At 36.7% G+C, this 27,193-nt stretch overlaps 1 protein-coding gene across 10 annotated transcripts in view; it reads left to right on the top strand.

Annotated features, from left to right (window-relative positions):
- Positions 1-27,193, top strand: part of TIAM2 (TIAM Rac1 associated GEF 2) — a 310,489-nt gene that overhangs the window by 47,739 nt on the left and 235,557 nt on the right. For 5 of the 10 annotated variants that reach the window (XM_069069618.1, XM_069069612.1, XM_069069613.1 and 2 more), the window contains exon 2: positions 10,000-10,048. The exons of 3 other annotated variants lie outside the window; for them this stretch is intronic. The gene's annotated coding sequence lies outside the window, so the exon portion shown is untranslated. Of the gene's footprint in view, positions 1-1,879; positions 2,289-9,999; positions 10,049-27,193 lie in introns of those variants that run through there. 2 more of the 10 variants (XM_069069614.1, XM_069069610.1) reach the window with 1 other exon arrangement.

Raw genomic sequence — 27,193 nt, 5'->3', positions numbered from 1 at the left:
AGTGGTCAAAGGATATGAACAATTTTCAGATGAAGAACTGTACATTTTTAACACAACCACATGACAGAATGTTCCAGATCACTTAAAATAATAGAAAGGCAAATTGAAACAAATTTAGGTTTCATGTCATAGTCAGCAAATTAGTGAAAGATGAAAAAAAAGGTCAGTTTTAGAGGAGTCATGGAAGGATGTATACACTCATGAACTGTTGGGAGAACTATGAATTGGTCCAATAATTCTGGAAAATAATTAGAATTATGCAAATGAAGTGACTAAAATGTCTAGGTATAAAGCCCCAAAGGGGAAGGGATAGTCAATGACAAAAATAAAGTCCCCATTTACACACCAAAAATAATTGTAGCAGCATTTTTAGTAGCAAAGAACTGGGTGGGGGGGGGGGGAGAGGGGAATGTCTATTGATTGAAGAATGGCTAAACAAGAATGGTACAGGAACATAAAGGGAATATTACTTTGTTGTAAGAAATGATGCATGTAGATGGGGAGAAAAAAACTGTAACTCAAAATCTTGTGGAAATGAATGTTGTAAACTAAAAATAAATTAATTAATTTAAAAAAGAAATGATGCATATGATGAATACAGAGAAGTATGATAAGACTTATAGAACTGATGGAAAGTAAAATAAGTTGAACCAGAAAAAAAAAATACCACCAATATGTACAGTGGCTACAGCAATGTAAATGGAAAGGCAGTTAACAACAAAACAATCAAAATTGAACACTGCAAAAGTTTAATGACAATATTCAAGCCAAAGAAGACATATGAGAAGATATTCCTGCTGCTTCTTTGAAGCACACATTCCTCGTTATTGAGTTGAATGCTGTTGAGAAGCAGGTTTGAATCTTAGTGTGGGATATTGCATTTTTGATAATGTTGGTTAATTTTACTGATTTTTAAAACACCCTTATTTGGTGATAAAGACTTATTCTTTGACTACGAAAGAGTAGAAAGATACAGTAGAAAGATATAGTTCCCTATATCAATGAAATTAAAGGTTTGGTGCAAAGTAACATGGTAAAAAATATTTTAAAGATCTATAATAATAAGGAAAGATGTGTGTTTGTGACCAAAGCATGTGTTGGTTTCTTTCTAAAGGTCTGAGGAAGAAGATAATTTTGTTTTTTACATAAAACAATGTGATTTTGCTTAAATATTTAATTGTAAAGTTTTCTGATGAATATTTTTCTTGTGCAGGTCTATCATTATTCATGTATGGACCTGTCTCCATCTCTGAGCACAGGAATGAGTTAGGAGCAGTTTAATCATAGCCCTATTTATGCCTCCCACTCAGTGTGTGTGAGACATGGAACAGATCACTTCATCTGCTTACTCAATTGCAGAATAAGGATACTTATAGTGATCTTTTTCATGAGTGACATTAACTATTAATAATTAAAGCCCTGTCCACACAAATGAATTGGAGACTTGAGGGAATTGCCAAGATCATTTACATGAAAAATTGTTATTGAGAGTAATGAGGAACTGAGTCCTAATTTGCAGTCCTTGACAAACTCAGCGATTTTATGGTTCATTTCTCCATTTTGACTCTGCAGACAGGATGGATAACTGAGCAACATTTTGCAGGATATGGAACTGTGAAAATATAAAATATCATTTTTTATATATATAAACTAAAGAAATTTTCTGTAGATTGATCATGTTTCATTATATTTTTTGTCTCAGGGTGAAGTTACACTGTAAAAATTTTACATGACAGGACCAACCAATCATTTAGATGGTCTTCATGAATCACATATATATTGGAGTTTTGCCATGTCATCTTCAATAGATCTTAAGAGCAAATCAGGTCAAACTGGTTTTGGAATTTTCCTTGTTTCCTGGTTTTCTGGTGTTCTTCCTTAGCATAGGAAAGGCCACTTTTGGGTTCATTGATTTCGAATCATGAAATCTCCTGGTTGGAATAGGCTGCAGAAGTCCAACGTGGACCAGAAGAAGAACCCTTTGTTTAGTATCCCATACGACAGGCTCTCTAGGCTTTGCTTGGCTGTCTTCATTGTCAGGGAATCTTCATTCTTATTGGGGCCCAGCTTGTCCTAGTGTCAAGGTGAGCCATAAGAGCATTCTTTCTGGGCTTGGCTGTGGTCCATGTCAAACAAACTTAGCTTCTTATTCTCGTATTTGCTCATTTGAAAATTATTCAGGCAGCTTTGATAATAACCCAGGAGAAGGAAGAAGGAGCATGGTGCTAAAATTCTGTTGCTGAAATTTTCCCAAAGGAAGTTAATGCCTTTATCTCTCTCACACGAAGGTAAATACACACATTTTAAAAATGTCATAGCTATATCATTTTATGTATAACCCCAGCTTAAATAGCCCTACTCAAAGAGATTCTAAGTATCATTACTGTACTCAGGAGAGGGGGAGTAGAACCTTAGTGATTACAGGTTAGTTAGCCATCATCTTGGGAGCCTGTGGGAGGTTCTGAGAGAAGACTAAGAGAAAGACTTTCTTAAGGAAGTTTGGAGAGTTAAGTTCTACAGGAAGAAGAGTGTAAAAGACAAGAAGGATGGAGTTAGCTGTTCTGTCTGAGAGAGACTGAAGAGACATTTGTGAGAGAACTGAGTTTACGATTTATTCCCTGTGGAAAATTCCTGAGAGACTTTAAGCATCATTCACCCGCATGGGACAGAGGTCCCAGTGTTCTGGAGGAATCTGCACTGGCTGGTGTTGGCAAGTAGAGGTGGTCTAACCGTGACCACTTTCGTTGCAGATACATTGTTGAGACATTTGTCTATGTCTTTTTGCCTTGTTGCTGTTAATGAATTACAGAGTTGGGAACAGTACTCTAGTATAGTAGTATATAATATAGACTTTACAACTTTATAAACTACAGTTTAGTATATGCAGTGCTAATATAATATATATTACATAAATGGTATGTAGTATTATATGGTAAATATTATATGCTGTTAATCTATACTATGAATAGTATAGTACATGTATGGTATATTATAGTACCGTGTTTCCCCGATAATAAGACACTGTCTTATTAATTTTTTTGGAAAGAAAAACACCAGAGGGCTTATTTTCAGGGGAGGGCTTATGTTGTCCTGCCTCAGCTCTCCTCCGTGGCACTGCTCTCAATGGCGCCAGCAAGCAAATCACTGGGGAAGAACAGGATGACACGCTCACTGCTGCAGCTCTGATTGGATGCAGCTCGGAGCGCGGTGTGCGTTTCACCCGGGGGGGGGGGGGGGGGGGGGTATGGAGGGGGTACCGTAATGTAGCGTGTAGCGCAGGGGATCACCTTCACTACAGTAGCAATCTCAATAGGGCTTATTTTCGGGGGAGGGCTTATTTTAGAGGAATCTTACACAGTAAGGGGAGGGCTTATTTTCGGGATAGGTCTTATTATCAGGGAAACACGGGGTATATGTACTATATAGAACATGTAGTATACTCTAGAGTATATATAATTTATATGCTATATACCACATAATATACTATGTTATATATTAAAATAATATTCTATGTAGTATTATATAGTATATCTGTACACATAATACCATATATAGAAAAAAGGTTATGAACTACTGTACATATATAATATAGTATGGTATATATTATAATATATACTATATATAATACTAGGTATAGTATATATTCTGTCCACACACATGAACACACATGTATATACATACATATATATGTGTGTGTGTGTGTGTGTGTGTATATAAAATGAACTAGTATTAAGTAGTATAAAATGAACTATAATGAACCAGGCTGAAGGCTTGAGGTTGGGTATGTTTGTCACTCAGAGCACCTGAGAAGTATGACTATGCACAGTGACATTGTCACCCCCTCATACCCTAAGATGATTTTGAATATGCAAGATCTAATGCATGGGATTACTACATGAAGAGTTAGCTCAGATGACTGCTACATATCTTCCAAACTGTATGATATGCTGCCCAGAATATTTTTGACAAGCAGTATGACATTGTGGATCACAAGATTTGGAGTCAGTAGACCTGAGTTCAAATAGTTACTGTCTTTGTGGGCAAATAATTTAACCTCTCAGGGTCTGGGTTTCCTCATTGAAAAATAGGAATAATAATTCTTATAATCTCTACCTTCAGGGTTGTGAGAGGGCAACACTTCACATAGCTTAAAGTATTGGATAAATGTTAGTTGTTATATTTTTGGTATTATAGAGATCTTCCTTTAGAACTAGAAAGCCCTGGAAATAAGTGCCATCTCTGACAAATACTGGCTATGTGATCTTAAACAAATGACTTAACCTCTCAGTACTCTATGCAACCTCCAAGACTCTCAGTTTCAGAGAAGGTGCCAATCTGCACTGGCGGAAAGAGTTATTGAGAAGTCCCCCATTTAGTTCTTTAAAAGGTCAAAGTAGGAGAAAGTTTATCCCAGTTATAACTATCAAAGTTTTTTAGAATTTTTCCAAGGATACAGATAAACAGTTTTCAAAACAAATAATTGCGTTCTATAAAAAACTACATGAAAGATGATTAGTGATTTGGAGTGATGCAAACTACAGTTATTCCGAGGTTTTATCTTATACTTGTCAAATTGACAAAGATGATAAGAAATGGAAGTAGTGCTAGCAAAGCTAGCCATGGTAGGCACACTAATGCACTACTGGCGAATTTACCTATTCTTAAAACAAAAAAAAAACAACAACTTGTAATTATGGAGTAAAAAGTGACTAAGAAGTTTATGCTCTTTGGCCCAGAAACCTCACTGCTGGGCAGGTTTCCCAAGGAAGTCAAAAGTAGAAATACAGATACCTGTATACCAAAATATTCATAGAAGCACTTTTGTGGTAGTAAAACACTGGAAACAATGAGTACACCTTGACTAGGCACCAGAATAAATGGTGGTAATGAATGTAAAGGGATGTTGTTGTGCTTTTAAAGGTGACAGATGTGAAGAAGTCAGAGAAACGTGGAAAGACTGAACTGATGCAGCATGAATTAAACAGAATCAGAACAGTATTCATAATAACTATGATAATGTTAATGGGGGAAAACACTAAAAGGCAGCCTGTGACTGATTGTCATTGCTAATTTTAACTCCAGAAAAGAGATAAGCAGGCACCTCTGAGGTGGAGGAATATTCTGTACTGTTAGATTTAGGTATTTTGTTGGTTGTTTTTTCATCATTGTTTTTCTTGTTAAATGTCAGGGTTTTTGTGTATGTGTGAGAGAGGCAAAGGAAGAGAGGGGAAAAAGAAGAGAGGAGAAGAAAGTGGGAGGGAGTGACACAGAGATCCAGAAATGACTGACATTAAAAAAAGGCATCAATAAAACTTATTTTAAAAAATATTCATGATAACCTAAATATATTATAGGGGAAAGGTCCACCCTATTTGGGTGGTAGGGTAATGACTTAGCAAACTTCACATACACAATCACATATGGATAATTGGAAGTTGATTATATTTCACTGAGTGGCATTTCTTCTATATTTGACTTAGGATCATAGATGTAGAATTGGATAGTACCTTAGAGGTCATCTAGTCTAACCCCCTTCATTTTATAGATGAGGAACCTGAGTCTCAAGGACTTTATGAGACTTGTACAAGATCACATAAGTAGCAAATGGCAGGACATTATTATTTACAAGAGTAATGCTCTTGTGCATGTGATATTTCACAGTTAAAAAACTGCTTTCTTGGTTAGCTTATCTAGAGCCTCAGGTCACCCCGTTGTCCTCCCTGTTTCCTATGTAGACCATTTCCTTCCAAAACAGAAATTAAGGAAAAAAGCTTCCTAATAATTAGGATTATCCAAAAGTATAATTAGCTGCCTTGGAGATAGTGGGTTCCCCCTTACTTAGCATGCTGTATTGTAGAAGATCTCTTTTCAGGTATTTGTTGAATGGGATGTTTCCTGATATCCTCTCAAATTCTGAAATTCCATAGTTAATTTTAAAGTCTATTTTGATCAACACTATCCTAGATGTGGTAGGTGAACAAGGGATTGGATTAGCTACCCAAGTTTAATTGGGGAATCAGCATGGTGCAATGGAAAGAAAGCTGAATTTGAATTCATAGGATTAGAATTTGATTTCCAGATCTCCTGCTTACTACCCTGTAAGATCATGGACAAGTCACTTGACATTGTTGGACTTTATTTTCTTCATCAATAAAATAGGGACGTTGGATTTAGATAATCTCTAAACTACCTTCCACCTTTCCTCTGTGTTCTTAATCATCTTATATTTTCTTTTGTTTTATAGCTCTCTGTGTCCCTGACATCTTCCCAAAGTGATGGCCACTCCTTAAACATAGGGACCTGTGTGTTATTCATCTTAGTATCCCTAGTGCCTTGCACAAAATAGCCATTTAACTAATATTTTAATTTAATTAAATTGAATTTTTAAATACAACTCACTCAGCTTGTTAGTTCTTATAAATAATGAGAAAAATTAAAGCTGAGAAAGTTCTAAAACGAGCCTATAATAATGTCTGGGAGAAAATGGACTCATCAGAAAAACAGGCTAATCAAAATATCATGACTTTAGTAAATAAAAATGGGTCACTAATTTAATGATAATCGGTTCTGGGAAACCATGATACACATACAGTGCTGTAAATAATGCATTTGAGTCTAGGAATTGTTGAAATGATACTGAAATAGTAACTTGTGCATATTTAATCCTGAGACACTAATATTTCCACCTTTACAAATAAATTTTAATTTCTTTATACTAAAGCTTCTTTTTCAGAATTACTCATAAGCAGTTTTTTTGAAGGTACCTTTAGCTGTCCCTAAAGTTTTTATAACTGTGGTTCAAGAAAGAAATATTCTTCATATAGAGATCCTGGCTCTTTGGGCTTTTTTCTGGTGAAAAATTCCAGTGTAGAACAGTGGAGACACTGGTGAATCAGCAGTCAGAAGAGGACCAATGATGACTTGCATGTGAGTTTTTTTGAAACGAGGCAGAATTGCACAGAGTCATCCCTGCTCTGACCTGGGTTAAATCTCAGCCCAGACGTTTAGAATTAGTGCTTTCTTGGTTAGATTTTCTAAAGCCCACTCAACCCCCCCCTCTTCCCTCCTCAGGCAATTTGCTTCCAAAATAGGAACCAGGAAGGAGCTCAGCTGTCTGCTTCCTTCTTACTGAAAGGTATCAATAAAACTTGAAAGTGTAAGAATATAGTGGTTTTAAGTTTAAAAAACAAATCACTGAGTATATGTCTCCCTGAAAGAACTCTTTTTTAACATTATGCTTTCCTAACAAGCAAGAAAGCCTTGACCATGGACAAGGCTTTTAATTTCTGAGGCCATGTTTTCTTATCCATAAAATGGGGATAATAAAATACCTACATATCCATATTCCCATACCATCCCTTCCTTTTCCTTCCCCTTCCCTCCCATCCCATCCCATCCCATCCCATCCCATCCTATCCTATAACTTAATTTAATACTTGCAGTATAATATAATACCTTACAGAACTGTTGTGAGGAAAGTCCCTTTTTTTTTGAGAGGGAAAGTCAAGGCAGTTGTGTTTAAGTGACTTGCCCAAGGTCACATAGCTAGTAAATAGACTGGATTTGAACCTCGGGTCCTCCTGACTCCTAGGCCAGTGATTCACTGCATCACCTAACTACCCCAAGGAAAATACTTTGAAAATTTTAAAACACTACATAATGATAAATTGCTATTGTTACTAATATGAGAAGTCAGAATAATCTGGACCCATGTTTTCATCAGTTTAGGAAACTCATGGATAAGAAACAACTGCCCATGCTGGACTTTTACTTTAATTTACAGACTTAAAGAGATATCTAGGGAGGCAGCTAGGTGGTGCAGTGAGTAGAGCACTGGTCCTGGAATCAGGAGGACCTGAGTTCAAATTCGGCCTCAGACACTTAACACTTACTAGCCATGTGACCTTGGGCAAGTCACTTAACCCCAATTGCCCTGCCCTCCCCCCTCCAAAAAAAGCAAAAAACAAAAAAGAGCTGTCTAGATCACCAATGAGTTAAATGACTTGCCCAGGGTCCCCCAACCAGTATACATCAGAGTAGGGACCCAGATCCAGACTTTCTCCTATTAATAACAATAGCAATTCCTAACTGCCACCACCTTCTCCTGCTTTTCCTCCTCCTCTTCTTCCTCTTTTCTTCTTCCTATTTCCTCTTCCTCCTCATCTTTTCTTTTCCTTTTCTCTTCCTCTTCTTCCTCCTTTCCTTCTCCTCTTCCTGCTTTTTTCACACTTAGCAAGTCCTTAATCACCTCCTCTTTCTTCTTTTTCATTTGCCAGACTCTTGTCTAACTGTGGAAAGGAGAGCCAGATTCTGTTTTTCTTTTCTATGCCAATGACAGTCATTTCTTATTTGAGAAGGGGATTTTGAGGCAGCAAACTTTATACAGCCCCTTATACACTTCTCTCTCTCACTGTGCCTCCCTCTCTCCCCTCCCTTCACACAGCCCACCTGTTATTGGGAGAAGAATTTGAGCATTTCAGCTCCTTGTTGCCCTTTGCCTTACCATCTGCCAAGCTGCCCTCTATGGTCAGTGTTTCATCCTGCTCTTTATTCTTTCTTGTCTTCAGATTGTAAGTCTTTTGGTGAAGAGGCAGTTCCCTTTGTTCTGAGTATTCTCTGCTTCAGAGTACTGATGGTTTGAAGGGTCTGGGACTGGGAAGGAAAGGGTCAGAATGCCAACTTCCTTTTTCTCCCTTTATGTGGCCTTGATTGTGTATCTCCTTGGAAATATTGGGAGATGGGTGGGCTTTGGACTAAGGAGTAAAAGTTAGTGACTTTTGTTGAACTTTGCTAGAGCCTAGATCAAAACTCTCTTCCAACTTAGCATCGGATATGGTTTCTTAGAGTTCATCTTAATTAGCTAGACTTCTGCTATTTATTTTGAAGTATCCTGAGTGCTGGAAAGTAAGCAAACATTTTCTATATGTCATGTAGTGGAAAAAAACACTGAGTTTAGAACTGAATTTGAATCCCCACTCTTTCATTTGCTACTTGTGGAACCTTAGGCATAGTCATTTTTCCACCTCCAGGCATCACAACCCTTCATCTTGAGTGAGGGTTTGAATTATATTATCTCTTACGGTACTTTCTAGCTCTGAATCTTCTGATGCTATATTATTTGTTGAGTTAATAATAATAACTACCATTTATATCACTTACTATGTGCTAGCACTGTGCTGAGTGCTTTACAATTAATTATTATCTCATCTGACCTTCACAACAACTCTGTGATATAGGTGCTATTGCCCCCATTTTACAGATGAGAAAACTGAGGCAAACAGGCTAAGTGACTTATGTCCAAAGTCATATATCTAGTGCATTTCCAAGGCTAATTTGAACTCAGATTTTCCTGGCTCCAGGCCTGGCACTCTATCTTCTTTACCACCTAGCTGTCAAAATGGAATGGGTTTAAATCAAAATAAGGTATTTTGGTTACTTTTGGAAGAATTTGCGAATTGTGACCCAGCACAAAATCTACTAAAATCTATGTTTCTTAGCCTAGCATTTGAATGCTTTCACAATCTTGCATCAACCCAGCTTCCTAGGCTTACCTCGCACAATCACCATGACTTTTAGAACATCATCATATTTCTGTGATGACTAGCCAACAAATAGTTAAGAATGTAACAGCAAGTGACATTTAACTTGGGAATAGAAAGCCATTTCACCTTAAAAAAATGAAAGAAAGCCTCCTATCTGTCACTTCCAGGTTCTTTGAAAATATGTGGTGTATACACATGTGTACACACACACACACACACACACACACACACACACACCCCTTTTAAAGTGTACTTGAATAGGAATTTAGCAGGATGAATGAAGGCTGCAAATTCTGTTATGTTCAGTTTTATAATCTGAAGTCAGATTAGCAAAATACCAAATTTGGAAATGATTATTGACTAACAATGTTTTTAATATTGTTAAAAGAATTGGTTTTTTTTCCTTTTCAAAATTGTGTTTGATTCTTTCGTAAATAGAATACTTTTCTACTTTTAGGTACGTGAGGTCCTACAGAGTAGCCTCTTCTGGAACAGAGAGCCCTAAGGTAAGAACGTGAGTGAGTGTGTGTTCTTACCATTATCTCTTTGGACACTGGTGGAAAATATAGTGGGACTGGAGCATTAGTAGGTCAGTATGGGTCAGTCTTGGATATCTTTAAATAAGCAGGGCAACACAATGGGAATAGGAACTTCTGACAAAATTATGTCATTCAGCAAATAATGGGACATATTCAGGGAACAATAATAAAGCCACTGATAGGTTGTATACACCAGACACTGCTGTAAAGAGAGACAGTTAGCCTGTGGGGTTATGACAAGTACTTAATCTAGTTTATCTTTATCCTGCTTTTTATAGTTCTTCCCCTTCCCCCACCCTGTATTGGCAATAGTTTATATTGTAATTTTCTGTTATCAAGAGACCTTTAACCAAAATCAGTGCACTTTGAATTTATTTTCATGTCCTTTTTGAATTAAGAATTTTTAGAGGGCTTCTCTGTAAAGTTCTATCAAATTTCCATAATAACTGTGACCTTGGGTCAGTCTCCTGTCAGAGAAGATGCATAATCTTTTCTTCTTCCCTTCGACTTATAATTACTTTCTCATCTTTTTTTGTTTTCCTCTGATGAGTCTTTATATTTGTTTCCTTACTTAGATAAATAGTTCATCAATCTAAGATCAGAATAATCACATCCCCTCAGGGAATTGGTCATTGTAGCTCCCCACTTTAATGGAGTTGTTATCCCGCCTTTGTCATTGTAAGGAGCTCTGCCTAGAGACCAGATGGAGTCATTGGAAACAATTTGCTGAATGTTATGGAAGAAGAAATTTAATGAGGTACAGCTATTCAGTGTAAGAAAGAGTAGGGTCCTGTTCTTTATTTTTTAATCTTAAGAGAGTACAATTCTAATTAGAGATGAGATTTTCATAAGGAACATAATGCATATTTATTCATGATGAAGAAAATGTAGGCAGTAGAATCTGAATGGTTTCCTATTCACCTTTTGTCAGGGAATGTATTACCCCAAGAGGGAGAAAGATGCTTGGGATGGCAAAGTATAGTGTGGACAGATGCCAGTCTAGCTTTTCAACATGGGTAAAGCTCTTATTTTTAAATGTAGATCATAGGCCCCAGATTGCCAACGGCTCTGAGTGCCAACAGGGTACTGGAAGACAATTGTCAAGCTCATTTTCACTCCTTGGACAAAACCAGAATTTGCATTCATTTCTGCAGAGGTGAAAGAATAGCTTCTCAAAATCTGTCAAACTTCAACTGTCTTTCAAGCAGGATGTTTTATGCCACAAAAAAGGAGAGAAAAGAAGAATGATTCTTTGTAGGCTTTTTGAGGGAAAAAAAAGGGTGGGGGCGGAGAAAGGCTTTTCAAACTTGTTTTTGATTGTGTTGAATAGAACTCTTGCCTACTCTGGTTTCATCTTTGGAATGATGAAATGAGATCAATGTTGCTTAGTATCAGTTAATTTCACTGTAGTGGTCATTTACTGTGGAGTGAATTTGACTGGGTTATATTTCACTGGGACGAGAGTCATTCCAAAGAGGGTGTGGTGGAAAAAACTATAATGCAAATGAGTAAAAATGTTAGTATTATACAGAAGCCTTGTCTATGATCACTGGAAGAAGAGACGAATTCTGTAAAAGAATAAAACAAAATAGTTAACTATTTTGTTCACAAGTTTAGTTTCCTACTCATGTATAGCTATATTCAAATTATTTTTCTAAAGTGACAAACTTTATTGTAAATAAACATGCCATGTAAACAGTACCTGTCATTTAAAATCTTTATGTTTTTTTTAATTAAAAAAGATTTCAAATGTTCATTTCTTGGCTCCCTCCCCTCTCCTTTCCATCTAAGAAAGTTATGACATTTTCAGTGTGAAATTGGATGCAAGGTACAAATTAGAAAACCTGTATTATTTTTTGCAAAAGAGAAAAGAAGTGGTTTGCTGACAGCCAGGTGCTTTCTAGTAAATTAGCCAATGTCCTCAACTGAAAGTATTGCATGTTGAGATTCCCCACACTCACTCTCATTCATTTGTCTTCCCCCTTCAGGTAAGCTGAAAGCTAAAATTTAGTAGCTTTGCTAAGGTTTTTTTTTCCTTTAAAAAATCTTTTTATTGGTGGAATGTCCATAAAACTAATTTTTTTTCCTATTTTCCCCCAATGAATTGCATCCGTCATTTCTATTAAGGCAGCTTGAGCTGAATGTACATGGACACAGTTAGACTGTTCTTTGAAATACTTTCACTTCTCACCCCTGTCTCCTGACCCTATTGGTTCTTTGATCCATATGCAGTTTGGCAGAATAGAGGATCTTAGATTTATAGCTGAAAGGGTTATTTAGTTCAACCCACTGATTTTACAGGGTAGGAAACTAAGTCCTAGAGAGATTTAGTGACTTGCTCAGCAGTTTCTGAGGCTGGATTCAAACCCATTATTTTCTTGACTTCAAGATTAGTGTTTTATCCACGATATAAATGGATGTCTTATATGCATCTCAACCTCAGAATGTCCAAAATGGAACTTATTAGATTTCCCCCCAAACCCTCTTCTTTTCTGAACGTTCCAAATACTGTCAAAGATGCCATCATCCTTCCAATCACCTAGGCTTGCAACTAAATTCTTAGCTGCTCACCCTTAACCTTCCATATCCAAACTCTTTCCAAGTCCCATTGTTTCTACCTTTGCAATATTTCTTCTCCATTTCCTCTTCTCTCCTCTTCTCTCCTTTCACACAGTCCCATCCTAGTACAGACCCTCATCCCCTCACTCCTGAACAATTGTGATAACCTGCTGGTAATCACAGGTTTACCTGCTTCAACTCTTAATCCACTCCATTCCACCCTCTCCTCTGCACCAAAGTAATAGATGTAAACCAAATGTCTGACTATGTCATCCCCCTCTCTCACTAATAAACTCCACTGGCTCCCTATTACTCCCAGGATCAAATATAGAATTTTCCGTTTGACTTTAAAAATCTTTCCTAGCCTGTCCCCTTTCTACCTTACACATCTTCTTATATCTTACGCTCTTCTGCACTCAATGATCCAGCAACACTGACCTCCTTGCTTTTTCCATTGCCCAATTTTGTGCCTTTTCATTAGTGGTCTCCTATGCCTGAAATTCTCTCACCTCTACCTCTTGGCTCATCTAAAAGATTCAGCTCAAATCCCAACTTCTCCAAGAAGTCTTTACCTCTCTCCCTACTTACCATTGTTAGCACCTTCCCTTTCAGGTTACCTCCCATTTTTACAGAACATATCTTTTGTGTACATAGTTGTTTGTACTTTGGATTAGAATGTGAGCTCCTTGAGGGAAGAGACCATTTAAAAAAAACTTTCTTTGTATCTCTAGCACTGAGCACAAATTCTGGCACATAATAAGGTTTAATAAATGCTTCTTGTTTAATCAATACATCATATTGCCTCAGATACAGTAAATATATGTGACATTTTTAATATGTGTGTGTATCCAGGATATGTATGTGTATATATATATATATATATATATATATATATACTTATGATCTCAGTATGTTATATTTTAATATATTTTATATACACATACATATATTTTATATACACACGTACATATGTGTTTTATATATGTATATGTGTGCATATGTGTATGTGGTATGTATGTATGTGTGTATGTATGTAGATCCAGAGAGGTTGTCCCTTGGGTGAAATTAGCTATGTGCAGGCTTGTTTGGATAAGATTCTCCTGGTGATGCTTTAAGAGGTGCCCCTGAACCCTGGATAGTAATGGAAGTGCTATCAGTATAAATTTTACTCACTTTTTTCCTTTGTCTTCCCCACTCATTAATTTCCATTATGTATTATACTTACAGGAGTATTTTTCAAGAATATGTCATAGATTCAGTGCCTTCCTTTTTTTTTGTTATGAGCCATAATTTAGAGTACTTAGAGACCTGCATTAAACACTTTCTATGCTAGAATAGGCAAAATAATCCATTTATAATTATATACCTTAGGATAGGCTCTATTCTTGAAAGCAAACTCAAAAGCGAGATGTTTTTAAACATGATTCTTCCTGTATAAAGACTGAATTCATAACCCTAGTTTGTGACCTGAAAACATACCCCAAACATGATTAAAAGGACTTATCTTTGTATACTTTTATTTTGCTTGTTACTTGGAGGCATTCTTTGAATTATTTTACTTGATTACTTACTATACGTTGCTTTTTGCTGTATTGCTAGAACCAGAGAACCTTGTTGTAAAATTTGACAATATAACATACTGGGATCATAAGAAAGAAACCTGTTACCATCTTGCCATCTATAGAATGGGATACCTGTTTTTCTTCAGCCCTAAAGGCGTTATTTGATCATTTCTTAGCCATTTGGTGCCAGTGTAGTTGCTTGGAATCAAAGTGATGGTTCCTTTCATTAGAGAATGAGTCTGTACAAACAGAATTGACAGGAAAGTTAAAGAGGTACTTGTCAGTCATGATATTTTTTTCTTTAAGAAACTCTTTGGACTGCTTTAATGGGATCTGTGGGCATATAGTTTGAGAAATGCTTCTCTAAATTGACATAAAACAAATACTTTACTGGGATCCAAAAGAGACTTGGGCTGCCCCAGATCATCTCCAAACACGAGTAAGTCACTTACCCAACCTAGCTCTTGGTTTCCTCATTTGTAAAATAAAAGGGATGAATCCTTCTTGCCATTAACATTCTGTAATTCTAAGCTTGTTTTCAGCTTGGGGTGAAAATAAGAAGTGTCAAGCAGGCATAATTGGCTGTCAATATGTACTTTAGTTTTGGAAATAATGATTTTTGCTTATCTAATATGTGTATAAATTTATGGTAGGGTGAGTGGGATAAGTAGCTATTTTCTTTATTTTCATTTAAGAGAAAATATTAGGGAGAACAAGCCATGAATAACGTGTGTTGGCTATTAAAACTTATGACAGACATGTTTTGTCCTCATTTTCTAGAAGTGCAAACTTACTTTAGGATCTTTAGCTGTCCAAAGGAATGATGGAGATGAATTTTAATTTTTAGGCAATAGAGAGATGAGAAGGATAAAACTAGAATTCAGACAGCCATTTATTTCCCTAAATGTTCAGAATCTTTCCTTACTCTTTATAGCCCCAAGCACTCTACTAAGGATTTGTCTGCATAGAGTGCTAGCTAGACCTCAAAGATGCCTCAGTTCAAATCCTTGCTCTGACATTGGCTGTGTGACTAGGAAAGTGTCTTAACTTCAGTCAGTTTCTTCACCCATAAAATAGATGTAATAATACTCATACTACTTACCTCACAGGGTTGTTAGGAGGAATGTACTTTGTAGACTTTAAACAACTATATAAAGGTGAATTATTAATCTTAGTTATATGAAGAATTCTACAGTGGCCTAAGTATAAATTTTAAGTACCTAAATATAATTTTTCAAGAGACTCTCACTAACTACATCACACTTAGAAATACGTTTTCCACATACTCCAGCTATACATTTCCAGTGCTACAGGACAGCCCAAGTAGCTCTGCCCATGGCAATACTAGGGATCACTTATATTTTTGAAAGGGTCAATTCTAAGGGAAAGACTACGTTTTCCACAAGGCCTTGAAGATGGACCAGAAAGAAGTACCCAGAACTACATTTCCCATGAGACTGTGTTCCTGGGATCTAGGTAATTGTACCACGAAACCTGGACATCAAATGTTGTAGAAGGAAAGGCTCTTGGAAATAGGAGACATGGTATATGGCAAAGGAAGTTGGATAGCATCAGTGTTTGCCAGCTGCTGAGAAAAAAGCTTAGGGATGCTAAGATCATGAGAAAAAAAAAAAAGACCTGCTGTGATTGAGACATAGGACAGCAGCAGCTGCTGTGAGTGAGGAGATTCTAACACTGAATATGTAAATTCCATACCCCCTTCTTCCCCTCCCCCAATCTAGTTGTGCAAGAGCCATTTGCCATATTCTTACTTGCACTGGAGTCTGTGTATTGGCAAAATCTCCACTACTGATCACTAGGGGATATATAGCCCTAATCCTACTGACTGGTGGGGAGGAGAGGAAGAGAGAGAATATAGAGTTAGATAAATATTGTTTCCTAAAATTCTTATTAAACAGACTACTTTTAAAATACATCTTCCTGTTACAGTCTTCTAGATGATTAAGACTGAGTTTGCATAATCTTACATCCATTTATACTCAATTATTCCCTACTTTGAATCTAGTACTTGAGTGGAATGAAAGCTACAAATTTAAAAAAAAGAAGTTTTTTTTTCTTCCTGATTCTGGGGGTCTACTTTAGTGCATCTTTCTGCTTCTTTGCATGTCTAGAATAAAAATATGAATATGTAATTTTTTGTGCTAGCAGTGGTTAATCACAACTAATGAATGTAGCTAGGGGCAGGTTTCTAATTAAGTTGCATCACATAATTATCTTTATTATTTGCTGTCCTCAGGCATGGATACCATGCTGAGGAAGGTGGTGTTTTTCTTCCCAGCAGGGTCAGCCTCTCTGGCAGACTCAGCAGGTGGTTGTACTGGCAGTTTGGGATTCATTTTTCTTCTATTTTTCATCATCTGTGAGAAATTTGAATAATATTATTGACATCTCACACAATACATGGCATAAAGGAAGCAAGATGATAGAATTTCAAAGCGTAAAGGAGCTGTAGAAGTCATATTACACAACCCTCAAGTTTTACTGATGAGGAAACTGAGGACCAGAGAGGGGAAGTTACTTATTTCCAAAAATGATGATATAATTAGAGTCTAAACTAGAATCTGGAGTTCTAGTCATATCTAGTGTCCTTTACACTGTTATCACATAGACAATGATTTATTATTTTCTATAGGAATTATAGAGGCTCTGATAATTGCTTGTGATTTTTTTTTTAAGCAAGAAGGTGGCCAAGAACAGCAGTTTAGGATTGAACAATTTAAAATATTTGGGGGATATAAAAGAAAGTGCTGATACATACATGGGTGTCTCAGCAACTTCAGCTAGAACTGTGAAAGCTTGTGTTTATTGTTTAAAAGAAAAAAGAACTTTTCTAAAGGCCTTGATCAGAATGAAAATGTTCTGACACTCTTTAGTCTTATAACCTTTCCATATGTTCTCTGAGACCTCATGGAGAGTGTTATTGTCAAACCCAGCAGGAATGGTAATTACTCTGAACAAAATCTTCCTGTCAATTAAGTAATGAAATAGCTGGGTGAGAAGCAGTCCCATAGAAACTTAGATTCTGTGTCTCCTCCTGATTCTGTACTCAGTTGTCATGAAAAGTTACAAAGGGAGCCCTCTTTGCTATGGAGAGAAAAGGGGCTTACAATGGACTCCAAGGAACATCTCAGTTACTGAGCTTATTGTTATGCTCTTGCAGTAGTGAGCATTACTTGCTATAACAGGACCATTGACCAAGATGGGAATTTTTCAGTAAACAAAAATTCCTTTTGAAATGGCATCATCTATATGCATATAAAGTATATATACCCATTCACACACACATATACACATACATATATTCCCATATGTATGTATACAAACATACTATATATGTATGCATGTGTATATATATGTACATGTATGTATATATGTCTATATTTGGTCCAGACCTGTTTCTTTGGCACATGCAAACTTCTTGTGAGTAAATTTCCTTTACCAGTGCAGAGCTACAACTGTTCTGCAAATCATCCTTATAGAATTATGGTTATATACCTGAACAGGATCATAAAAAGGTATCTAGGTCAACTCCCTCATTTTACAGATGAAGAAATTGACACAAGTAGAATTCGAACCTAGAACTGCTGACCCCAAACCAGCATTCCATACCACACTGCCTCCTTTTTCTTTTTTTTAAGCAATCAGGGTTAAGTAACTTGCTCAAGGTTACACGGCCAGTTATTTCTGGGTGTGGTGCTGAGTGTCTGAGCCCGGGATTCGATCTCCAGGTCGTCCCAACACTGGAGCCGGTACTCTTACTCGCTGAGCCACCTGGCCGCCCCTAAGCAATTGGGGTTAAGTAACTTGCTCAAGGTTACACGGGCCAGGTGTTTCTGGGCGGGTGCTAAGTGTCTGAGCCCGGGATTCGATCTCCAGGTCTTCTCAACACTGGAGCCGGTGCTCTTACTCGCTGTGCTACCTGGCCGCCCCTCACACTGCCTCCTTAAAGTGGCAAAGTAATGAAGAGGATACAGTCCTGGGCCTTAAGTCAGGAGCAACCACAGTTCAAATACAGCCTCAGATACTTACTGTCTGAGTAACCTTGGGCAAGTCACTTACCCTCTCTCTGTATCAGTTTCCTCAACTATAAAGTAGGGATAATGAAAGCACCTACTTTACAGGTTTGTTGTGAGGATAAAATGAGATGATGTTTGTAAAATACTTAGCACAATAGTAGGTACTTAATAAGCGCTTCTCATCCTTTTCCTTTTCTTCCTCCTCCTCATCCTCCTTCTCCAAATTCTCTCCTCTCCCTTGTTCCTCTCCTTTAAGAAAAAGTCCTCAGGACAGAAAACTTATGAATAGAAAAGTGACAGAATCATATTTATGAACTATTAGTGCTGGAAAGGAACTGTCATATTATCTGATTTGACTTTATTTTACAGATATAGAAATTGAGACCCTGAGTGATAGAGTGACTTTTCCAACAGCTAGTGAGATTCAGAGCCCAGAATTACAACTATACATCCTCAGATTACAGATCCATCACTCTATTGCTCTGCTATAGAATTATTAATTTTCTTTTTAATTTGGAAGAGACCTTGGAGATTAACTATTCAAACCTTCTCACTTTATAGATGATGAAAGTGAGTCCTAAGAGGATAACTTATCCAAAGTCATGCTGCAACCTAGTGGTGAACCTAGGATGAGGACCAATGGTGGAACAGCACACTGGGTTTTAAGTCACTAAACCTGGATTTGAGTCCCAGCTTTACCACTCATGACCTGGGTGACTCAGGACAAGTGTCTTCTCCCTAAACCATGCTTTTCTCATCTATAAAATGAGGTTATATTAGATAGCCCCTTCATTCTCTTCTGTGATCTGAAAATGACACTCTACCGGAGGGCTCTTGAAGACCCTTCCTACTGTGAACCTTTTTTTTTTTTTAAATAACTTGGTAAGTAGCTCATTAAGGCTTTAGATTTGTCTGGGGAATGATGGTAAAAAAAAAAAAGACCTTCAAACTGAGAGGTATTTAGACTTATTCTGTCTGTATGTATAGGGAAACCTAGAACAGTGTAGCAAAATATCCTTAGTGGATTTTTCATGTAGCATTCTGTTGAGAATGTCTAAACTGACTAGACATAATCAATATGCTACATTAATTATAATTTTTATAAACCAAATTATGCTATAATCAGTACTCGATAGAAATCTCAGTTGGAATTATTTTTGCTCATATTTTCTCGTAGGACTTATTTTCCTTTGGAATATAATAAGCTCAAAATTTATGACTTAAAAGTTTTTCCTGCTACATCACTGGCACTTTATTAATCTTGAAAATATCTTTTTCTGCTTTCAGATCTGAGTTCTTTCTGTTTCTTAGCTGGGCATATTCTCCATTGTTTAAGGCTGCACTTTACATTTTGTATTGAGTTATCAAAGCTGAGCAAACTAAATTCTAAATGAATGGGTTTTTTTTTTTTTTGCTTTTTGGAGGGCAGTTGGGGTTGAGTGACTTGCCCAAGGTCACACAGCTAGTTTTTGTGTTAAGTGTGTGAGGCTGGATTTGAACTCAGATCCTCCTGACTCCAAGGCCAGTGCTCTAGTCACTGTGCCACCTAGCCACCCCTGTTCTCTGTTTCTTATGGAACAGAATTCATCTTGGAGCCAAGTTAAATTCCTCTTTGAACTACTACTATTTGGCATGTTTACATATGTGTGTATATATCTCATTATTTCAGCATTAGAAAAGAACATATGCGTATGCAAGATAGCATATGCTATCTATAGTAACTGTATATGTATTTATATATATACATACACATACATTCTTTTCTAATGCAGAAATAATACTTTTGATTCAGTGTCTGAGTAATATTGATAGCAGCTATTATTAGTAATAATAATAATAAAATGGCACGTTAAGATTTGCAAAGCACTTTACCTGTTATCTCATTTGGTCCTTCAGACAACCAAGTGAAGTTAGTGTTCTTAATCCCATTATACAACAGTGGAAACTGAGTTCAGAGATGTGACTTGTCTGTGGTTACATAACTAGTTAATGTCCCAGGTGGGATGCAGACTTAAATCTTCCTGATTCCAGGTCCAGTACTCTATCCACTACATGTAAAGGTGTTTGAGAGTGAAGCAATCAAGGGTAATCATGAAGTCAGGGGAAGGTTGCATATAAGCAAAAGATGATGTCATGGCAAATCTGCTTTTTCTGGTTAGGGAGATCATTTGTACCTAACTTTTTTCTTTTTATCTATTGATTAGTAAGCTCAAATGGAACAACACCAGTGCTCAGAATGAGTCGGTTCCTAGAATATCAAGCTGTGAGTTTTGATTCAAAGAATTTCCAAAGTATTAGAGACATTTCAATGGTAGCATAAGAAGTACAAACTAATTTGCCAATAATATGATGGACTTTGTTACACAGACCTATGGACTAAGTACTTTGCATTGAATGTGTTTTTGTTTATCTCTTTATTTTGTGAAGACTTGAGACTTTAAAAATGAGAACTTGGGCATTATCTTTCCTCTACTTCTAGTGTGTGTAACTGAATATTTTTTAAAGGATGCTTTGACATTTTAAGTACAAAGAAATAGTCTTAAAATCTCAGGTATTGAAGAAACTCTTGCACAATAGTAAGTCTCTAGTACCATATTGCCTTGAATAGGGTTCTTTGAAACTAAACTACACCCATAAAAGCTTGCAATAGATCTCCTTTAAAAAGTTCAGATATATATTGATGATAATATTAATGATTATTGTTGTTATAAGTAGCATTAGTTTAAGCAATTTAGGTTTTCAGTACATACTTTATTGTGATATCACACTTAATCCTCAGAACAACCCAGAAATGCAGGTGCTCTTACTATCTATTTTACAAATAAGGAAACTGAGGCTGGAAGGTTAGGTAATTTGCCAAGCTGGTAAGTGCGTGAGGAAGGATTCAAACTCAGGTCTTAGTGATTCCAACTCTAGCATCCACTGACCACCTAGCTACCTCTTGATGTCAAGCCCCACTTAGGTTTATGATTTTCTGGGGATAAGTATGGTCTATATTCGGTCTAATTCAGTAATTACAAGTGTTTTCCTATAAAATCCCAAGTTTGTCTATGTAGTGTTATATTACATATGATAATTTATATTATGGAACTGTACCAAGGGTGTTGATCTGTATAACTTTATTACTCATCATATCCAACTCTTTAGATACTAAAAGGTTAGTTAAACTTCTACGAATAAGATTTATCACAAGAAATACTATATTTATATTTTCTCCCCATATTAATTTTAAGAAGAAAAATAATGCTTATCCCTCATAATTGTCCCCATCTATAATTTTTCACTTATTGAAAAATATAACCATGCTTCCATCAGAGGCTTGTTTCTTTAGGAACATTAAAGACATCAATTATTTTCACAGCTGGAGGCAAAGGACTTTCTTTCGGGAATACTTTGAACATAAAGCAGATTGTGCTTTGTTATCAGCAGGAGCAATGAGCAGCATGGGTTTCATCCCACTGAATAAGGTTAGGGGAAGGGAGTCATTATCCATTCCTCTATTCTTGTCCAGCTGCTTTTTTCTATTCTTCATTCTTATCTCTCCCGTCTTGACTCCTCCAGTCTGTTACTTGGCAAGAAGTAAATTGTTGAAGCTGCTGGGGTCTTAGCCAGGAAAGAACCCTTTGGGAAAGCAAGGTACTTCTGATGTTTTTGGAAAATCATTCATCAGTGATCTGGGGCTCTCAGAATTTTCTGGTCTTAAATTCTAAATCTGAAAGTTGAGGGAGAAAAGACAAAAACTAAAAACAGCAACCTTTTGGTAAGTCCCTGTATCACTTTGTCCTTTCTCTACCTTCCTTTTCTGAGTCTCTCTTTTAGTAAGTTTGTTAGCATATATATGAATACCTTTTGATTAAAGCTGAAAGGCAGCTCTTAATTCCTTTCTTCTTTATAAGCCAAAGGGAGAAACAGATAATAATCTACATGTTCCCTTGATTTATCTACCTTTCCTTCGCCATTTTAGAATGGAGAATATTTGGGTAAAACAACAGATAAAAAATGTGAATAAATATAGTTGTAGGTACTATAACAGCAACACACATGATAATAACCAACCTATCTGGCATCATAAAGATAAAAAAAGAGTAATAGCATGAAACAGAAAAAGTATGATAGGTGCCATTCCTTTTGTTAGAAAAAATCACTTTCATTTTTCATACAATGTAGAGACAGCTCACCATTCTGGGTTATTTCAGTTCATGGCATGAGGGTGCCTAAGACTGATTAATTTTAAAAGCTTAATTTGTTCATTTTCCTACTACAGTTTTAGAAACAAAAAAGTTTTGGAGAATCTTATAAAATGAATTAAGTGTTAAATGAATAAGGAAATGTTTAGGCAGTAAAACCAAAACAAAAAAAAAACAATAAAAAAATTAATCATTGGAATTTGGAGTTGGGAGGCATCATAGAGATCATCTAGTCTGAGGTTTTTAAAAAAAATGTCATGGATCCCTCTGGTACCTGAATGAAGTCTGTGGATGGACTTCTTTCTTTTTTTAAGTATTTTAAGAAAATACATAGGATTGCCAAGGAAACCTTCAATTGAAATAGAATCTATTGAAAGAAAGATTGAGGTCACATGCAGTCTAGCAGTGATCTAATAACTACATTAATTTTGGAGTAGTGACTAGCTATAAAGGATATTTTGAGATATTTTTAACAGCTGTAATATGATGTGAATATATCTGAGATTTCTGTTATTGACAGTCACAAGTCCTGCTAATACTACTGTGATTTGTTACCAAAATTCATAATAAAAGAAAATGCTAAATTTCAGTTAGAGGTTATTGAAAAGAAAGTTATATATTTTTTGTATCCAAGTCCACAGACTCCTGTGATTCCCAAATTAGCAATACCTGATCTAGCTGGATACCTTTACTTTACAGATGATGAAATATGAGACTCAGATGTTAAGTGACTTGCCCCTGAGTTACAAGGGACACCTTGGAGATCATACAGTCTAGTTCCTTAATTTTTACAGAGGAATTTGAGAGTCCAGGGATGTTAACTGACCTACCTAGAGACACAAACAAAGGTTTTAAATAGGAGGACTGGGATTTGAATACAGGTCCTCTGACTCCAAGTGTAGATCTTTTCCTTACATAACATGCTACTTCTAAGAGGTAGTAAGAAAAGAGGGAATGGGAAGTCAGAGTGTTTGGGGAAGAGAATTAGAAGGAAGCTAGTTATAGAGTAGGGCTAGGTGGTACATTGGATAAAGCACTGGGCCTGGGAACTTGAGTTCAAATGTGGCCTCTGACACTTAAGAGCAGTGTGACCCTGGTCAAGTCACTCAACTCTGTTTGCCTCAGTTTCTTCAATTGTAAAATAAGCTAGAGAAGGAAATGGCAAACCACTCCAGTATCTCTGCCAAGAAAACCCCATATGGGGTCATGGAGAGTCAGATATGACTGAAATGGCACAACAACAACAAAGTGTAGAACTAGGAGACAAAAAGAGTAAAAGGGTATCAGGAAGATCTATGATGAGAATGCAGCAGAAAGCGTGAGAGCTTTTTGGTGACGAAGCTCCACAATATTTTATAGCTTGGGTGATGGAACAATAAATAGAACTTGTTAGGGCATATTTGAGAAAGAAGGACCCATTAAAAAAGGAGTATAGATGCTATGGCTAGGCACAGACTTGGGAGGTCTTGCTCTAGCTACTAATTCATTGTGTAATCTTGGAACTGAGGCACTCCATTTCCCTGATCTCCAGCTTCTCCTCCCATAAAATAGTGATGGTAAGTTACTGCTACCCCATGGAGAAAAGTAGCTGTAATTAACAGTAGATGATGACTAATGCTGATGCTAGGTGGGATATGCTGATTGTACAGTGAGAACCCACTCTGGGCTCCACTGAAGTTCTTATTTTTCTTAAGATAACATAGTTTACTTCAACTTGGGTCTCTGTTTTTCTTTTCCCTTCCTCTTTTTTTCCTTTTTTTCCCTTTTCCCCTTTCCTTCTTATTTTCTTGCCAAGTTTATTCATTTGCAGCAGGTCATTAATGCTACAGTAATCAGGAGATTTGTATGTTGCCAGAGTTTGTCTGATACAACTTTCAACTAAGTCGTGGCATGTCGAATGCCTTAAGCATTGCCTGACCTTGTTTGAAATATCATTTTGCTCTGAAGAATCTTTTCCAGTGCTCAGTTTTCATTATCACTCATCAGCATAATTTTGATATATGAAATAATAGTATTACTTTAAGGGAAACATCATAAATATTTAAAAGAACCTTTTCCTAAGGTTTGTTTTGTTTTAGGTTTTTTTTTTGCCTTTTTATTTTTTGGAGGGGGTAGGACAGGGCAGTTGGGATTAAGTGACTTGCCCAAGGTCACAAGCCTACTGTTAAATGTCTGAGGCCAAATTTGAACTCAGGACCTCCTATCTCCAGGGCTGGTCCTCTATTTGCTTAGGTTTTTTTTTTTTAATAGAAAAGGAAAAGAAGGGGTGGCTAGGTGGTGCAGTGACTAGAGCACTGGCCCTGGAGTCAGGAGGACCTGAGTTCAAATCTGGACTCAGAGACTTAACACAAAAACTAGCTGTGTGACCTTAGGCAAGTCACTTAACCCCAAATGCCCTCAAAAAAAAGAAAAGGAAAAGAAAAAAGTTAACTACAAGTCAGGCTGGTTCTTTTTTATTTTTTCCCCTTTTTTTTCTTCAATCTAAAGGTACAGCTGGTAAAAAAAAAGGACTATTTTTAATTTTTTTATAAAAATAAATGAAATTTTATTTAAAAAAAGAATTATGTAAGGAAAAATACAACATTAATATGCCCTATGAATGAACAATTTGGAAAAGTTGCTCAGTATGAGTAGTTGTAATAATTATTCTCTACAGAAGAGGAGTTCTTGATATAATTAGCTCTAGATCTTTCTCAACAGATATTGCCCATTAATAATTAAAATAGCTGGTTTTTATAAACATCCATAAGGTTTGCAGACTCTTCTATATTATTGCATTTGATAGTAAAGACCATCCTGTGAAGTCCTTCTGTTGTCCCCATCCTGCAGATGGGGAAACTGAGACTCAGAAAGGAGAGATGATTACCCTGCTAGAATCTAACGGGGATTTGAACTCAGTTCTTGCTGACTCCACATCCAGCACTGTAGTTGTTACATTGTACTGCACATAATACTTTGTATGTTCCTCTTAGGAAAAGTAACATACAATCTAAATAGGCTTTTGCGTTCCAGGGTTTGAAGCTAAAGCTCAATTTTGTAGAGATCGTGGGATTTAAGGTTGGAAGGAACTTGCCTGGTCCAGGGGTTCTTCACCTGGAGTGAACTTAAAAAAATTTTTTTTTGATAACTAGGTTTCAGTATTATATATTTAAAATCATCATTCTAAGAAGGGCTCCATAGGTTTTATCCGAACATGAGAGGAGTCTTTGACACAAACAAGGTTAAAGACCCTTAATCTAGTTCAGCCCTCATGTTTTATGAAGAAGAAAATGGAGGCCCAGAAATACTGACTTGACCAATGTTATATAGATTAGGATGCAAACTCAGACCTTCCTGTTCTATTGTGCCCTGTAGTTTGAAGCCTGATCAATTATCATCTCTTCCATGAAGCTTTTCTAATTTTCCTAACAGGACATATAGTCTTGTCTCCTGAACTTATTCACCCACCTAAGTGGGTGAAGAATGGACCGAGTTTTAGGCTCAGCCAGGGATGTGGAATTCAAACCCTACCCCAGATACTTGCCAGCTGTGTGGCCCTGAGTAAATCAATTAAATTCTCTGGGCCTCAGATTCTTAAATGAAATGCTGAACGTTTTGGCCTCTAAGATTCCTGCTAGATCCAAATCGATTATTCAATATGCCTTTCTCTAGGAGCACTTTGGGGTATCTAGAGTGGCTAGAGTATTGGGCTGGGAACCAGGAAGAATCATTGTCCTGAATTCAAATGTGGCCTCAGATATTTATGGGCTTTGTGATCCTGGGCAAGTCACTTAACCCTGTTTACCTCAGTTCTTCATCTGTAAAATGAGCTGGGGAAGGAAATGACAAACAACTCCAGCATCTTTGACAAGAAATCTACAAATGGAGTCCTGGAGAGTTGGGTATGACTGAACAACAAAAGTAGCACTTAACCTGATCTATCTAAAATTACAGTTATTTTCATGTTTCCCATGTTTCCCTCTTCCTTTTCCTAAATTGCAAGTCCCTTGATAGTTGCTGCCCCATCTTTTTTGTATTTGTACATAGTAAGAGCCTCATGCATCAATGTGTTGGTAAATGTTTAACAGTCAGCTCTGGGGGAAATGGTATACAAGTGACACTTTTAAGTTCAGTCTGCATAATCAGCATGTCTTTTTCATCACTTTCTTTAGACAATCAACAAAATAATAAATCAAGCCTTGAGTTGTACATTTGTTGATTTCTGATGTATTAAATGGTGACTCCAAAAATTTAAGAAATGTCACTGAGAATCAATTTGAGTGAAACTCCTGTATGCCACCGCCATCTATAGCATGAAGGAATTTTATATGACTTCAGGGGGGTTGTAAAGAAAGTGATTTGCAATGTGTAAAGTCTGATATAAAGGGCATCTAGGTGGTACAGTAGATAGAGTGCCAGCCCTGGAGTCAGGAAGACCTGAGTTTAAATCCAGCCTCAGGCACTTACTAGTGGTATGACGCTGAGCAAGTCACTCAACTCTGTTTGCCTCATTTCCTCATCTGTAAAATGAGCTGGAGAAGAACATGGCAAACCACTCCAGTATCTCTGCCAAGAAAACTGCAGATGGGGTCATGAAGAGTCAGACACAACTAATTGAATTAACAACAAAATTTGATATAAAATGGTAACTTCATTATTTCTATTCTATGAGGCATCAGTGTGGTAAAATCTCTGATCATTAAACAATGTTGATTCCTGTAACCCACAAGTGAAAGAGAATTCAAATTTGAAGATTTTTTTTTAACAGTGAGAATTGGTTTTTACTTT

This window comes from Petaurus breviceps, unplaced genomic scaffold, assembly GCF_028583685.1.
Source record: "Petaurus breviceps papuanus isolate PSGF00001 unplaced genomic scaffold, PetGlider_PUasm1.0 90784, whole genome shotgun sequence".
NCBI lineage: Eukaryota > Metazoa > Chordata > Mammalia > Diprotodontia > Petauridae > Petaurus > Petaurus breviceps.
The sequence above is the reverse complement of the archived record's forward strand: the minus strand, read 5'-3'. Positions and strand labels throughout refer to the sequence as shown.